Here is a 13,956-nt window from a genome sequence, read left to right as displayed (position 1 = left end):
TACTCCCGAGAACATGAAACCATACAGGTTAGAAAGCCCATTCAGCCTATCACAATTTATCCATTCTGAAGGGGGCTGCTTTGTCCTGGCTGATGTCAAGCCTCTTCAGTGCTGATGGAACTGCATTCATCCAGGCAAGTGGGGAGTTAAAGGAGGTAAGGATTAAGCGTTAGCTGTCTAGACAGTAATATGAAAAGCATATGGGAACCACAGATGTACAGAGAAATGAAGAACAAACAAGACATTCAGACAATCAAGGCTACTTGTGTAAAAGGCCACACTATCTGAGGCCTTGGGTGAAGAACAGACAATGCCTATGAAAGACTGTAGGAAACAAAAATAATATGACGATATGGGAATTGCAATCTGCATGCTGTAATCTGTACAAAGTTTGAAAGTATTTTGTAACTCATTAGAGCGGCTGTTACACTTAATTTTTTTCTCCATTGTGTATAAGAAATTAATGGCTACAGTCCTGTCTTCCTAAAATCCTCATCAATTTGTCAACTTGACCCTATTATGAGTATTCCATCACACTCCTGATTTATGGAGATTCATTGATGGTAATGTAATTTGAACATCGGTGATGGTCAGATTCTTCCTTGTTGGAGATGGGCATTGGCTGGCACTAAAGTGATAAGCGACATTTATGCCACACATCAATCTAAACCTTGTTGTCATCTTGGTCTTGCTGCATACAAACACAAGCTCTTTCAGTATCTGAGAAACCGCACTTGAAACTGAACATTGTGTAATCAAAAGGTAGGTGGGCGGCACTGTGGCACTGTTGCCTCACAGTGCCAGAGACATGGGTTCAATTCCCACCTCAGGCGACTGTCTGTGTGGAGTTTGCACATTCTCCCCGTGTCTGTGTGGGTTTCCTCCGGGTGCTCTGGTTCCCTCCCACAGTCCAAAGATGTGCAGGTTAGGTGAATTGGCCATGCTAAATTGCCTGTAGTGTTAGGTGAAGGGGTAAATGTAGGGGAATGGGTCTGGGTGGGTTGCGCTTCAGCGGGTCGGTGTGGACTTGTTGGGCCAAAGGGCCTGTTTCCACACTGTAAGTAATCTAATCATTGTTTATTTCACCAAAAAGATGGTTGGACATTGACCTTGAGGTTCTGCTGCAAACTTGTGCTGAGCATGAGATAACTGACATCCAACAAACACAAACATCTTATTCTTTGTTAGGTATGGCTCCTCCCAGCATTTATCCTGTCAACTGGCGTTTAGCTCCTTTGCCCATGTTTGAACAAAGCTGTAATGTTGCAGTAGAATCCAAACTGACTATCAGAAAGCACATTATTCCTTTGCACATTTTGCCTGACTGCACTGTTGATGAGCCCTTCATCTGCTGATGGATAAGAGTGGACCGAGGGGGAATTAATTGGCCAGGTTGGATTTGTCCTACTTTTGTGCAAAGGACATGACAAATAGAAAACTGCTTGGGTTATGTAGATGCTAATGTTGTAACCGTACAAGAATAGCTTGGCTAGGCATGTGATTAGTTCTGGGGCAGATGTCTTCTGAACCAAAGACACGAACATAAATTAGAAATGGTAGAGTTCTGAGAGCTTAGAGGTACCCTAGCAGTATGAGCTGACATTCACCTTTAACCAGGACATATATTTTTGTACTTTTTTTAGGCTTATCATCAACAAGAGGCTCTTTACTTTTAACTGGGTAAAACACATAGAAGTTTTAAAAGCTGTCTCTTGCTCTAAGTGATGGATTTGCACTTCAAAAGCATTGCAACTACCCAACATAGGATGAAATCTCAGCAATATTACCCTGCACCCACCTCCAGGGTAAACCATCAGCAGCTATAAAGCTGCTTTTATGGTTTTACTTTCATTCATGCTTCATTAGATGTAGTATTTAAAACTCCATATATTCTTAAAACATCAACTGAAGCCCATCAATTGACAAATGTAAAAGAAATAATTACTTCATAAGGTCTGGTAGAGCCTCTGTTTTTCATTTCCACACGTGTTTTTATCTGCAGTGGAAACTTCCCACTTGGAAAGCTAAAACACTGTTGAGGAGTGTTTAATTACTTCACTCAATGTTTGAACAATGGTCAGGCATTTTGGCAGACATATGAACTAAAATTGTTATTGTTCCTTGTTGGCTGAATAGCTAATTAAACTGCAGCATTTTTAGTGAATCTAGATTTGGGCTGCTAGAATTGAACAGGAATGTTACAGTCTTCAATAAATCTGAGTTCATTTAAGCCCTCAACTCATCTTTGTCTTCAAATACCTGTATGTTGAAAATAACTTTGTTGTCTCAGAACAATACCCTGATCCATACTTTCAGTGGCTGACGATTCAACACTTCTTTCAAACCACATATCCTCATTGCCTATAGTTTCCTAGCAGTACATCCTGAGTACCAAGAACAAAACAAGATAAATAAGACTTACCTATATGGAACATTCTTCACACACTGGCAAAATGTGATGGACTGAATAGGTAATGTGATGGATAATATGTTGTTTTCAACCTTAGTATGGGTCAATCTAAGATGTCATTCACTGAATTATTATTCAAAGACCCACCTTCTAAAGCCTTGCATATTTATTACAGGTTAAATTTATTTCACTGTGCGAATTAATCATCAAACTTGATTAAATATTAATACATTCCCCCCTCCACACACACTCCCATGAAGCCTCAGATTAGAAGCATACTTCATATTCAAATAATGGAAATGACCTGAACCGATAATGATTGCCTCGTTCTTGATGCTTTTTTTATTTAGTTTTCTTGATCTATTAACATCATTATGGTCACAAGCTCCTGTGCCTTAAATGAGGTATCTTTATCTTACATGTCTTTGGGAAAGCTGCCTTCAAACATATCCATTTATTTTAAACCAAAAAAAGAGAAAATGCTGGAAAATCTCAGCAAGTCTGGCAGCATCTGTAAGGAGAGAAAACAGCTGACTTTGAGTCTAACTGACCCTTTGTCAAAGCTCAGCTGACCAGCTTTGACAAAGGGTCAGTTAGACTTGAAACGTCAGCTCTTTTCTCTCCTTACAGATGCTGCCAGACTTGCTGAGATTTTCCAGCATTTTCTCTTTGGTTTCAGATTCCAGTAGCCGCAGTAATTTGCTTTTATCCATTTATTTTAATCATGCTAAATACTTATGTTTTCAACATTCTAACCTTCCCTAAATTCTGGTCACCTATTTAACTAAGGGTATCATCATGTAGCACTGAAACAGATCCAACCGGTCTGTGCCAATCATAATCCCAAACTAAACTAGCCCCACCTACCTGCTCCTGGCCCATATCCCTCCAAACAGCTCTTATTCACGAACTTATCCAAATGTCTTTTAAATGTTTTAACTATACCCACATCCACCACTTCCTCTGGAAGTTCATTCCACACATGAATCACTATTAAAGTAAAACAATTGCCCCATATGTATTTTTTCTCCTGCCTTAAAATATGGCCCCTAGTCTTGATATCCCCCACCCTATTCACATTATCTATACCCTTCATGATTTTACAAACCTCTCTAAGGTTATCTCTTAACCTCCTACACACCAGTGAAAAAAGTCCCAGTCAATCCAGCCTCTCCTTATAACTCAAACTCTCCATTACCAGCAACATTCTGGTAAACAAAAACAGAAGTTGCTGGAAAAGCTCAGCAGGTCTGGCACCACCTGAGAAATCAGAGTTAACTTTTTGCGTCCGGTGGCCCTTCCTCAGAACAGCTCTGGGAACTATAACTCTGATTTCTCTTTATACATGCTGCCAGACCTGCTCTGCCTTTCCCCAACTTCTCTTTTTGTCTCTGATTTACAGCAAGCAAGTTCTTTCGGTTTTTATTTAACATCATAGTAAATCACTTCTGAAACCTCTCTAGCTTAATAATTTCATTCTTACAAAAACGAGACCACAACTGGACACAATACTCAAGAACAGGCCTTACCAATGTTCTGTGCAACCTCAACATAATGTCCCAACTCTAATACCTAAAGGTCTGAGCAATGAAGACAAGCATGCTTAACACCTTCTTAACCACCCCATGTGTATTGCAAACTTTAAAGAATTATGTACCTGAACCCCCAGGTCTCCTGGTTCTAAAACACTACCAAAGGCACTATTTTTACCGAAATGCAATACCTCTCACTTATCAAAATTAAACTCCATCTGTCACTCATCAGTCCATTGACTGAATTGACTAAGACCTCTTCGTAATCTTAGATAACCTTTTTCACTATCCACGATACCAACAATCCTGGTGTCATCCACAAACCTACTAACCATGCTTTCTATATTCCCATCTAAATCATTAATACAAATGACAAAAGTGGACCCGGCACCAATCCCCATGGAACCCACTGGTCATCAGCCTCCAGTTTGAAAAACAACCGTTTACTATCACTCTGTCTCCCTTTCATTAAGCCAATTTTGTAACCAATTGGCAAGCTTACCTTGAATCCCATGTGATCTTAATTGATTAATCAGTCTAATAGCAAAACTCTGTCAAAGGCTCCACTGAAGTGGTCCAAGTAAGCAATGTTTACTGCTCTTCAATCTTATTGGTTACTTCCGTTCAATCAAATTTATGAGGCACTATTTCCCTCACACAAAACCATGCTGACTATCTCTAATCATTCCTTGCCTCTCCAAATGCATATAAATCCTATCTTTCTGAATCACTTCCAACAACTTATCCACTACTGATGTCAGACTCTCAGGTCTATAGTTCCCAGGTTTCTCCTTACATCCCTCCTTAAGCAAAGGCACAATGCTTTCCAGTCATTTGGCACCTTCCCCCATATTTATAGATGATATAAATACAGTCAGTTCTGACATAGCGCATTAAATCTGTTCTCGTGCAATCTCACATTAGAAAAAAACTACGCAATAGCTGTGCTATTTAAACTGATGAGGTCGGAATTGTTATAGCCAATACAGGTAAGGAAAGTTTGCTTTCTCCAAATAACGACCTAAATTTTTCAACTGTGTTAACGCCAATTCATGTTGAAGAATCTTGTTATAGCAGAACTAAATATTTCTGCAAGGAGCCGTGCAATTTCCTCCCTAACTTCCCACAAACTCCTGCGATCAAGTCCCGGAGATTTATCTACGTCTACATTTTCGAAGACCTCAATCTGAACTGTTTTCAAACATCAATATTTATTTCCTCGAGTCCTCTAGCCTCTATTTCTTTCTCCACAGTAACAAGAGGTGCAGGAGGCTATGAAGCGACATTAGAGTGGGAATGCGCCCGCTCCTGATGGGCTTCCCAGCGAATTCTATGAGGAATTTACAAGCATATTGTCAGGCCCGATGCTCAACATGTTCAAAGACTCGTACAGTCATCTAAGAGAGGCCAATAATTTGCTTACTGTTAAAAAAGGAAGGTCCCGGACCTTATTACAGGCTCATTTCCCTCTTAAATGTTGACTTTAAAATCCTCTCTAAGATTCTTGTGTTAAGGCTGGAAACTGTGTCACCTTCTATTGTTAAAGAGGATCAGACGAGATTCATTAAGGGCTGCAGATCCTACAATAATGTTAGGAAGCTGCTTAATGTAATTCAAGCGTGTCAACACCAGTCAGTACAGGGATTGGTGATACCTCTAGATGCAGAGAAGGCATTTGACGGAGTTGAGTGGCCATACCTTTTTTATACTCGAGAGCAGTTTGGCTTGGGCAAAGCCTTTATAAGATGGGTAAAGGTTCTCTACAGTGACCCTCTCACTGCGGTCATCACCAATGGGGTATGATCAAGCAATTTTAGGGGCAGCCCCTTTCGCCATTGTTTTTTTATATTGGTGATTGAAGTATTGGCGGAGACGATTCATAGGGATCCCAATATATCGGCTCCCGAAGTGGGGTCAAAATTACATAAGATTTCATTGTACATGGATGATGTCCTCATTTTTTTTGTCAAATCCAGCAGTTTTGGTGCCTCGCCTGATACAATGCATCAGTGCGTTTGGCACCTTTTCGGGGTACAAGATTAATTTTGCTAAATCAGCGGCTATACCTTTGGGTGATCTTAAGAAGGGGCTAGGTCTTGAGGGCGAATCTCGATTCCCATTTAAGTAGTCACGGGGGAGTATTAGGGCACATTCGTCACTACAGTTCTTGATCGGTTGTTTAAAGCTAATTTTGTTCAATTATTTGACAAAATGAAACAAAAGATGAGAGGTGTTTCCAGTCTCATGGTTAGGTTGGAAAGCGCTTATTAAGATGAATGTTCTCCCCTGTTTATTGTACCCTACACAGATGCTCCCCTTGATTTTTTATAAGTGAATGTTCAGGAGACTGAACGGCTGATTCATCTCTTATTTGGCATCATACATGGCCCCTTATTAAACTGGCTGAACTGCAACTGCCTCAGACTGGTGGGAGTGGATCTTCCAGACAGTAAAAACTATCAACTAAGCTCACTTTTATCTCGAGTGAGTGACTGGGCTTGTGGGGACTCTCTTTCAATATGGTTAGATATTGAAACCTAGATTAGAGTGGTGCTGGAAAAGCACAGCAGGTCAGGCAGCATCCAAGGACAGGAAAATCGACATTTCGGCAAAAGCCCTTCATCAGTAATAGAGGCAGAGTGCCTGCGAAGTGGGGAGATAAATGAGAGGGGGTGGGAGTGGGGAGAAAGTAGTATAAAGTACAACAGGTGAATTGGGGTGGGGACGGAGGTTATAGGTCAGAGAGGAGGATGGGGGGGGGGTGTGTTAGCAAAGAGTAGTTTCAGGGCAGTGGAGATGACCTTGGGGTTGGAGAGAGAGCGAGAGAGCGACTCACAGTAGGGTTAAAATCAATGAGGTAAAAACAAGGACTGCAGATGCTGGAAGCCAGAGTCTAGCCAGAAACATCGATTTTCCTGCTCCTTGGATGCTGCCTGACCTGCTGTGCTTTTCCAGCACCATTCTAATCTAGACTCTGGTTTCCAGCATCTGCAGTCCTTGTTTTTATCTAGATATCGAAATCTCTCAGGCAATGTGCCCCCTTACTAGCTTGCTATTTTTGGACAAAATGAGGACAGTTAAAAGGAATATTGTCATAACCCAATAGTTATCAATCCTGTTAAAGCATGGAGGGCAATTCAGCAGGGGGAAGGCAATATTGGCATAACATCTTTTCTTATACCTGTGCTGGGTATGCCGGGTTTTCAACCAGGGATGATGATTCATGATTCAAACATTGGGCAGCTAGGGGTGATTTGTTTGAGGGAGGTACAATGATGTCCTTTGATCAGTTAGCACAGAAATATGGGCTATCTAACAGGGACTTCTTTCGTTTTTTTTCAAGTTAGGGATTTTATTAAAAAAAAAACGACACTTTTGACTGATCCCTACAAATCTGATAGAGAGGAGGGTGCTCAGTGCTGAGAGTACGCTTTCTGTCAGAACTTTATATCATCAATTGGGGAGTGCCCCCTCAGATGAGTTTGATTGGCTTTGCATTGTTTGGGAGAGAGAGAGCTAGGCGTTGAGGCCTCCTCAGAGGCATGGGAAGATATTTGGGAAAATGCAAGCTAGATATCAACTTGCAATGGGACCCATGGTTTACATTGGAAGATTCTCCACAGGGTACACTTGGCTCTGGATCGTTTGTCAAAATTTAAACCAGGGGTATCTTCAACATGACCCAAGTGTAAAGTTAGTATGGGCACTCTTACCCATTGTCTCTGGTCCTGTGGCAGGCTTCGAACATACTGGAATGCTGTGGCAGGTGCAATGGAGGGGATTTAGGGTGTAAGGGTGGAGAAGGACCTGATCAGGAAATGTATTAAAGAAAAAGAGAGATCCTATAAAGTGGCTAAGAACAGTGGGAAATCGGAAGATTGGGAAGATACAAAAGCAAACAGAGGATAACAAAGAGTGTAATAAGAAATGAGAGGATCAAATATGAAGGTAGGCTAGCCAGTAATATTAGAAATGATAGTAAAAGTTTCTTTCAGTACATAAGAAACAAACGACAGGCAAAAGTAGACATTGGGCCACTTCAAACTGATGCAGGAAGCCTAGTGATGGGAGATAAGGAAATAGCAGGAGAACTCAACAAGTACTTTGCGTCAGTTTTTACAGTGGAAGACATGCGTAATATCCCAAAAATTAAAGGGAGTCACGGGGATGAGTTGAGTATGGTTGCCATTACGAAAGAGATAGTGCTAGAAAAGTTAAAAAGTCTTAAAATTGATAAATCTCCTGGCCCCGATGGGATACACCCTAGAGTTCTGAGAGAGATGGCTGAGGAAATAGCAGAGGCATTGGTTGAGATCTTTCAAAAGTCACTGGAGTCAGGAAAGGTCCCGGATGATTGGAAGATGGCTGTTGTAACCCCCTTGTTCAAGAAAGGATCAAGGCAAAAGATGGAAAATTATAGGCCAATCAGTTTAACCTCGGTTGTTGGTAAAATTCTAGAATCCATCATTAAGGATGAGGTTTCTAAATTCTTGGAAGAGCAGAGTCTGATTAGAACAAGTCAACATGGATTTAGTAAGGGGAGGTCATGCCTGACAAACCTGTTGGAATTTTTTGAAGAGGTAACAAGTAGGTTAGACCAGGGAAACCCAGTGGATGTGGTCTATCTAGACTTTCAAAAGGCCTTTGATAAGGTGCCACACGGGAGGCTGCTGAGCAAGATGAGGGCCCATGGTGTTCGAGGTGAGCTGCTGGGATGGATTGAGGATTGGCTGTCTAACAGAAGGCAGAGAGTTGGAATAAAAGGTTCTTTTTCAGAATGGCAGCCGGTGACGAGCGGTGTCCCACAGGGTTCGGTGTTGGGGCCACAGCTATTCGCATTATATATTAATGATTTGGATGAGGGGACTGGGGGCATTCTAGCGAAGTTTGCCGATGATACGAAGTTAGGTGGACAGGCAGGTAGTACTGAGGAAGTGGGGAGGCTCCAGAAGGATCTAGACAGGTTGGGAGAGTGGTCTGGGAAATGGCTGATGGAATTTAACGTGAGCAAGTGCGAGGTCTTGCACTTTGGAAAAAGAATACAAGCATAGACTACTTTCTAAACGGTGAGAAAATTAGTAAAGCCAAAGCACAAAGGGATCTGGGAGTGCTAGTCGAGGATTCTCTAAAGGTAAACATGCAAGTTGAGTCCGTGATTAAAAAAGCAAATGCAATGTTGTCTCGTATCTCAAGAGGGTTGGAATATAAAAGCAGAGATGTGCTACTGAGACTCTATAAAGCTCTGGTTAGGCCCCATTTGGAGTACTGTGTCCAGTTTTGGTCCCCACACCTCAGGAAGGACATACTGGCACTGGAACGTGTCCAGCGGAGATTCACGCGGATGATCCCTGGAATGGCAGGTCTAACATATGAGGAACGGCTGAGGATACTGGGATTGTATTCGTTGGAGTTTAGAAGATTGAGGGGAGACTTAATAGAGACGTACAAGATAATACATGGCTTGGAAAAGGTGGACGCTAGGAAATTGTTTCCGTTAGGTGAGGAGACTAGGACCCGTGGACACAGCCTTAGAATTAGAGGGGGTCAATTCAGAACAGAAACGCAGAGACATTTCTTCAGCCAGAGGGTGGTGGGCCTGTGGAATTCATTGCCACGGAGTGCAGTGGAGGCCGGGACGCTAAATGTCTTCAAGGCCGAGATTGATAATTCCTCGAGACAACAAGAATCTAAGGGCCACGGGGAGAATGTGGGTAAGTGGAGTTGAAATGCCAATCAGCCATGATTGAATGGCGGAGTGGACTCGATGGGCCGAATGGCCTCACTTCCACTCCTGTGTCTTATGGTCTTATCTCTCTCCTTCTTGGCCTGCCCAGTGTGTTCCCTGTAGATGCACATAAGAAAAAAAACTTTTCAACATCCTCACTTTCTATCCAAGAATATCTTGTTTGGTTAGGTGTCTGAAAATCTCCCAGGCCTGTTGGGTTGGCGAAAACATTATTATAGAGCATATCCCCTTGAATTTTCTTACAAGTATGGTACACCACAAAACTGAGAATTTCTATAAAAAAAGGTGGCCCTTTTTGGAATGCCTGGACACAGATTTGTCCGCCACACTAATAAGGACTTTTATATAGCCATAACGATTGTGTTTTATGAGTCCAATATCCAGAGAGGGGGAATTGCGAATGCATGAATACGTGAAAATTAATGCTCTCAATATTCAAGAGTTAGTGTTTTGTTTTGCTGAGTTGTATTATTAATACTAGCCATGCTAAATTGCCCATAATGTTAGGTGAAGGGGTAAATGTAGGGGAATGGGTCTGGGTGGGTTGCTCTTCGGAGGGTCAGTGTGGACTTGTTGGGCCGAAGGGCCTGTTTCCATACTGTATGTAATCTAATCAATATTAAAAAATCTATTTTTCAATAAAAATAAATTTTTTTTAAAAAATGGTACAGCACAGTACAGGCCATTTGGCCATCGGTGTTTGCTGACCTTTTATCCTACTCTAAGATCAAACTAACCTACATACCATATATTACATTATCATCAACGTGCCCATCCAAACGTCACTTAAACATCACTAATATATCTGACACTACCATCACTGCTGGCTGTGCATTCCACGCACCCACCACTCTCGGAGTAAAGAACCTACCTCTGACATCTCCCCTAAACCTTCCTCCAATCACCTTAATACTACGCTCCCTTGAGAAAGCCGTTTCCGCCCTGCGAAGATGTCTCTAATTATCCACTCTATCTATGCCTCATATCATCTTGTACACCTCTATCAAGTCACCGCTCATCCTCCTTCGCTCCAATGAGAAAAGCCCTAGCTCCCTCCACCTTACTTCATAAGACATGCCCTCCAGTCCAGGCAGCATCCTGGAAAATCTTCTCTGCACCCTCTCTACAACTGGCATGTCTTCCGATCATGAGGTGACCAGAACAGAACACTATATTCCAAGTGTAGTCTAACCAGGGCTCGACAGAGCTGCAGCATAACCTTGTGGCTTTTAAACTCAATCCCCCTGCTAATGAAAGCCAACGCACCATATGCCGTCTCAACAACCCTATCAACCTGGGTGGCAACTTTGAGGGATCCATGGACATAGAGTCAAGATCCCTCTGTCCTGCGACACTGCCAAGAATCCTGTCTTTAACTCTAATCTGCATTAAAATTTGACCTTCCAAATTACTTCACACATTTCCAGGTTGAACTCCATCTGCCACTTATCAGCCTAGTTTTGCATCTTGTCAATGTCCTGTTGCAACCTGCAACAGCCCTCTACACTATTCATAACTCCACCAACCTTCGTGGATCATCGACAAACTTACTAACCCACCCTTCCACTTCATCATCTAAATCATTTATAAAAATCAGAAAAAGCAGTGGTCCTAGAACCAATCCCTGTGGAACACCACTGGTTACCGAACTCCAGAATGAATACTTTCTATGTACCACCACCCTCTGTCTACTATGGGCCAGCCAATTCTGTATCTAGAAAGCCATATTTCCCTGTATCCCATGCCTCCTTACTTTCTGAATGAACCTACCATGGGGAACCTTCTCAAATGCCTTACTAAAATCCACGTACACCACATCCACTGCTCTACCTTCAACACTGGTGTTTTGTCAAATCCTCAAAGATTTCAATAAGGCTTATGAGGTATGACCTGCCCCATGTTGACTGTTTCTTATCAAACTATCCCCTCTTTGCTTTCCTGATCTCCACCTTAAGAATACCCCTGCATTCCTTACACTGTTCAACAGATTCATTTGAACCCAGTTATTTATATCTAATACAGAGGAACTTCGATTATCCGGCATTCGATTATCCGAATATTGGATTGTCTAGCAAGATCACAAGGTCCCAATGCTCGGCTAAACTATGTTATCCGGCATTTGACTATCTGGAACTCAATTAACCAAATGAAATACTGCCTGCCCGTGTCCTGTGGATAATTAACGTTCCTCTGTATAGGATTTGTTTTTGTTCTTAAATAGAACCTCAATGTCCTTATTCATCTTTTCAGGGCTGAGACAGGATCATTTTTCCTAAATCAATCATTCTTCTAATCGCACATTTCTGATTAAAAAAAGATTTCAACCCAATACATTAGTAAAATAGGAATTGCAGATTGAGGAGCATTCTGACAAAACGTTAACTGTTTCTCTTACCTCGGATGTTTCCTGACCTGAGTATTTCCAGTAGGTTTTCCCATATACCTCAGGTTTCTAGCATCTAAATTTGCCACAAAATTTCCAATGTTCAGAATCAAGAATTTAAGAGGATTCTTATTTTTAGAAAAGATAATTTCCTTGGAGCAGGCATCAAGATCATATAACCGATGTTCCCAAAATATTGAAGGGAACTGACAAGCTTGAACCAGGCAAATCAGATATAGCAATGGGTTCAAATACTAAAACAGTAGTTTCAAATTAGGAAAGCTCAAGTAGAACATGTTTGATTAAAGCACTGAAGAGCTGTGCAGTAGATTAGCAGAGAGGATTTAGGGTGTAGGTTTGCTCGCTGAGCTGTAGGTTTGATATCCAGACGTCTCATTACCTGGCTAGGTAACATCATCAGTGGCGACCTCCAAGTGAAGCGAAGCTGTTGTCTCCTACTTCACTTGGAGGTCGCCACTGATGATGTTACCTAGCCAGGTAATGAAACGTCTGGATATCAAACCTACAAATCAGCGAGCAAACCTACAACCTAAACCTCAACCTGAGCTACAAACCTTGCGATAGCAGAGAGGAGTTGGAAGCAGACAGTCCCTGCCAGTTCAGGAAACATTGGATGCATTTCTGGCAATAGAAAGATTTGAGATATACTGTGGGGGAAAAGCAGGATAGGTTTGTATTTTTCAAGTGTACTTAGTTTGTGTGCATATCCTTTTTTGTGTTAAGAATGCAGCAAACATGCCTACTTTCGGATTGATGCATAGCAGCTGTAATGGTCAGGGCACAAACACAGAGAGCTTGATAATTCTTTTTAATTTTGTATAGAAGCTTTGAAATATCAAAGCAATTTGCAGTTGATTTGCATTATTCCAGCTCAATGATATTAGTGGACCTTATTCATGCTTTACTCCTCAATGGGATTTAGCTGGTTATTCTTCAAGAGTGATCATTCTAATGTAGTATTAATTTAAACCAGACTAAGACTAGTCTGGACTACTAAGTCAGAACTCCAGGCTAATGTAATGGGTATATGGGTTTGAATTCCATCATGGTAGGTAGTGGGATCTTAATTCAATAAAAATCTGGAATAAAGAGGCAAACCATGTAACTGCTATCTATTTTCATAAAACCCATCTGGTTCATGAGTGACCTTTAGGAAAAGATACCTCCCTGCCTTAACTGATCTGGCCTATGTGTGACTTTAGACCCATAGCAATGTCATTTATTCCAAACAATTACAAAAGAGCAATAAAGGTTGGCCTAGCCAGGAATGCCCACATCCCATGAAAGAACAACGCAAAAACAAAAGAGCTGGAGTAGGCCATTGTCCTTATATTCCAGAAGGTTAATTTGTGTTGGGATGCCCATGACTGAGCAACACAAAATGGCTGACGGCTGCCTTTTACTAATGCAGCAGAACATGGCTGACTGTAGTTACAGGGCTTGGGAAAATATTTGCTTAATGTAGTCCACACAAGTAGAATAGCTCTGTTGACCCAAGGTTACTGGACTGAGATAGAATGTGCAGCTGCAGTTGCTTATGCATAAGACATAGATAAGAATATTTCACACACATTAGTGCTCTTGAATTATTTAATCAATATTAAGAGTAGGTTTTAATTAAGACTCTTCAGATAATCATAGATACAGGTTTGAAGAAGTTATAGAATCATTTATATACAAGAAAAGTCACCAAAAGTATTAGAGGAAAAGGTTCAACCAATTTCAGACAGTAAAAGTAGCCCCCCATATCATTACAGGGAGAAATGAATCGTAGGTACACAAATTAGCAGACATTGAAATGTGGATTGAATGAATACATTAAAAACATTAGGTGTAACCACACAACTTTGTTGAAACTGATTTA

At 41.4% G+C, this 13,956-nt stretch overlaps 1 protein-coding gene across 1 annotated transcript in view; it reads right to left on the bottom strand.

Annotated features, from left to right (window-relative positions):
• creb3l2 (cAMP responsive element binding protein 3-like 2) overlaps window positions 1–13,956 on the bottom strand; it is a 94,259-nt gene that overhangs the window by 49,292 nt on the left and 31,011 nt on the right. The gene's annotated exons all lie outside the window — the stretch shown is intronic.

The sequence above is a fragment of the Hemiscyllium ocellatum genome, chromosome 19 (genome assembly GCF_020745735.1).
Source record: "Hemiscyllium ocellatum isolate sHemOce1 chromosome 19, sHemOce1.pat.X.cur, whole genome shotgun sequence".
NCBI classification, from domain to species: Eukaryota; Metazoa; Chordata; class Chondrichthyes; order Orectolobiformes; family Hemiscylliidae; genus Hemiscyllium; species Hemiscyllium ocellatum.
The sequence above is the reverse complement of the archived record's forward strand: the minus strand, read 5'-3'. Positions and strand labels throughout refer to the sequence as shown.